A 4224-nucleotide genomic window follows, 5' to 3' on the forward strand; every position below is an offset into this window, starting at 1 on the left:
TTAATTTGACATTTTCAATAAGATCAACATGTAAAGAACTGGAAATTAGTCATAACAACCTCCTTTATCGCCAGAATTTTTCGCTGGAAGCGCTGGCATCCATTCTAGTGTCCCTACCATGTCTCCACTTGCTAACTATGTGCTAAATCTATACGGTAACTGAAGAAATTGAAATCTTTTTAATCTTTGAGTTTCTTCACTATTGTCCAACAGATTTACTGTAATGTATTTTTATGTGTTTCTAGTCTCTTCAAATACTTAGCACTGAACTTTACTATTTCACATTTCACTGTGTTCACTATTAGGTCTTTGCGAATTTCACTACTTGGCATAAAGTAGGGAGCCCCTGTCATAGCTCTGAGTATTTTTGAGAGAAATTTTTCAAAAATCTCAATATTGGAGTTTAAGTAGGGCCACAAAGTTGTATCACATAGGTAAAAATTGACTTGAAGGCTGCTTTTTAAACTAACAATTTATTTCTAAGCGATAATTGTGAATTCTTGACTAAAAGCCAATAATACTTACAAAACTTGAGACCTAACTATTTTCACTTGTTCCAAATGTGTGTGTTCCAAGTTAATATTTTATTTAAATGCATTCCAAGATACTTTACGCTGTCAAATCGTGGTATAATTTTGCTATTTATGTGTACTTGAGGTGAAACACCTCAATATTTTGTAAATACAATATGAGCGGATTTTGTTTCATTGATAGTTACACGCCATTGTATTGTCCATTAATTTGGATTAAGTGCTGCTGAAGCTGATTAAAGTTGATTTCATCAAAACTCCAACGTCTAAGCTTCAAGTAAAGTACAAAATTGTTTCCTTTTTATTCAAATTTTAAAAAGTATCATTTCTATTGGAAAACTTTATTATTATTCGTATATAAGCCATAGAGTTAGCGTACATTTTTTGGAATTTTTAGCAACAAGTTAAAAGTTTGTGTGAACTTAGTCCTTAGGTAGTCTAACAACACTGGTGAAAGAGGATATTCAGAGAATTTCTCTACGTTTTTGTGAAGTGTCGGGCTTCTAACATGAATAATGGACCAAATTTCATTGCACTGTAGACTCGATTATCTTCCTATTAAAATAAGAAGAAAAGCAAATACGGATCAACTTTAAGTTTACGGGGAATCACCAATGTTTGACTGTGAATGTCAAAAAACCACTTTTTCCATATTTTGCGCAATTTTTCATCTGGGCGCCATTTTATAAACAAAGTCGATATCTTAGATATCATCAGGCTGACTTGAAAACTTGTAATTTTACTCCAAAAATTTTTAGTGGCTAACACCTAAATATATATTATCTAGAATTCACCATATTTATCTAGATTTTTAAACTAGTATTTATTTGAATTGTATTGAAGTGTTATTTATTATTATTAAGGTATTGTGCATAGCTTATTTAGAGCTATATGCGAGTCGAAGGTCTGTCCAATAGATAGTAGTAAAATTTGTGTTTAGCGGTGGGGCTAAGCAGGGGACAAGCTTGCAGATGTGATTAACGTACTTAGTAGGCTGGCCCTATATAGTATAGCTACTATTTAATTGGATCTTTAGGTTAGTTAAGATTCATAATCATAATTATCAAATTGTAGGTTAAACGAAGGAGCTATATAGCGCAGCGAGCTCCACTGCCGAAGGCATCAGACAGGCCAAAGGCCCGTCCAAGACATGGTAGTAAAATTTGTGTTTAGCGAACAGGCTAAGAAGGGGTGGACTTGCGAGTGAGTTTAACGGACTTAGCGGACGGGCCAAGCATAGTATAGTTAATTAATGAATAAGGGCTGCAGGTTACTTAACATGAATAATCTCTGATCAAGAGTTATAATTAAATAAATTGTTGGTGAACTTAGCATTTTCAATGTCGATAAATAAATCGCTAGACCAGTCGCTAAATGTTTGCGGCATCAATGTTGAAAATTTATGTTTTTCACATGGCCAATTGTATGTGGCCTGTTCTCGTGTTGGCATACCAACAAACATATTCATGTTGTGTATCATTACAATAATAAGCAATATGTTTTTTGAATAATATTGTTTTAAATTAATTATTTATATATATATTTAAATTAGTTAATACAGCACAACGTCTGTCGGGTCAGCTAGTAGAATAATAAAAATAAATAGTTTGTTTTTTCGTAAATAATTTTTTAATTCGCTAGCTTTTGTACGCGATTTAATAATAAAAAACAATATTTTATATTTCAAAAAAAAATTATTTAAATTAATTTTCTTAGTGGTTTGTTTTGTTTTCATTACTTGTGTAAATACATTTTAGAAAAAAATATATTAAAAAAATGTATAAAACTAAAGAGTAAGTATTCTTCGATGCAGAAAGAGTAAACTAACAATAAATATATGAGTTTATTAGAAAATGTCGACATTATGGCGAATAACTGTGATGATGATGATGATAATAATAATAATAATGATGATGATGATGATACTCTCTCAGCTAGCTCTTATACGAATGTTGGTAGCAAAGAGCAAAGTAAATTGTACAAGTTAGTTTGTTGTCGGTGGTTTTTAGTTGCATGATGGGTGGTTTGTTTCTGTACTCTAAATGTGAAGCTGTACATTTTAAATCGAAAAAAATTGAAACCATCTAAAATAATTTTTGAAGTAAAAACTTCTTTTGGCACTTTTCTTCGTCACCGTCATCGCGTGTGCTCGTAATTGAACTCTTACTAAGAAGATGAATTGATTTTGGTGAAATTTGTGTGTGTGTTTAAGTGGATGCGAGGTTGGCTTACATTAACAATTTGATCCTCTACAAAATGTGTTTGAGGCTTCCGCAACAAAAAATTAATTCCCACGAAATAAATGGTGGAGACGCATATAAATAATATACTTATTACATTACATCTTACTATTAAATAAGTTATGACTGTCAGTTAGTTAGTTATAATAGTCATGACTGTCAGTTAGTTAATTATTAGAACAGAGCTGGTCAGTTAGCCCTTATTTATGTACAATAAATAAATAATATTCATTAATGATTTACATGGTATTTAAATGAATTTTTTAAAGCTGACAATTGTTATATAGCTTGTACATTGCATATAGATAACAGTTATGAATGTCAGTCAGTTAAACGTTTGAACAGGTCTGAGCACTCAGCCTCTATTTATGAACAGTAAATAGATAAGATTAATTTATGATTTCCGTAGTATTTAAATGAATTTAATAAGGCTGAAAATTGTTATACAGCTTATATATTTCCAGCTTTAAATAAAGACATTTAAATACCACGGAAATCATAAATGAATCTGATGTATTTATTATTCATAAATAAAGGCTGACTGACCAATGTGTGTGTGTCTGTTTGTCTGTCTGCCTGTTCGTCTGTGGCTTCGTAGCGCCTAAACGAATGAACTGATTTTGATTTTTTGTTTCGTTTTGAAAGGTAATTTCTTACCTATATCTGAAGTGCGAATTTAGGGTTCCGTACCTACCCGAAAAAATTAAAAAATTGGCGATGAATGGGTTCAGTTAGGAAAAGTCTTCAGTTTGAAAAAGGGAATTTAATGGAGAACATGTTTATACCTTTGTTTCAAAAGCGAGTTTAAAGTACCGTAAACGAAAAATTTTACGGGAGTTTTTTTAATTTTGTAAATTTTACACACAACTTCATATAAATGTGTATATCCAGATATAAACATTTCTTTTTATCAACATTACCGACTAAAATTTTTGAATAATTCATTCAATTCCAGGTTGTGAGGCTGCAGTTCTATCTAACTATATTAAAGTTTCAACACACACTATCGAAATCGAGTAGGTTTTTTAGAAGATCGGTGCGTTTGTTTTGAATCAAAGTGTATATAATGTTCATAGTGAATAACAACAACTACTGAGATAATTAGAGCTAGTTAAGATGAAATGGTGATTATTTCATTCATAACATTATCATTATATTGTTGTGTTATTATTATTGTTGTTGTTATTGTTGGGTGGATGTTAGGTGCATGGTTGTACTATGTTTTGGCCTTCATTGTTTAATGTCTTCTACATCTAATTAAATAATATCATAATTATTATAATATATTATTATTATTTTTAATAAAAAAAAATAAATAAAAGGAAATTATCTCTTTTAATGTGTTTAATTATAATATTTTTGTTTGTATTTCTACATAGAAATTACTAATTTTTTTTTTATTTCTTTGCTTTACAGAAGTTATTATCCATTAAATATAATTTTGGATCATAGAA

The sequence above is a fragment of the Chrysoperla carnea genome, chromosome 3, assembly GCF_905475395.1.
Source record: "Chrysoperla carnea chromosome 3, inChrCarn1.1, whole genome shotgun sequence".
NCBI lineage: Eukaryota > Metazoa > Arthropoda > Insecta > Neuroptera > Chrysopidae > Chrysoperla > Chrysoperla carnea.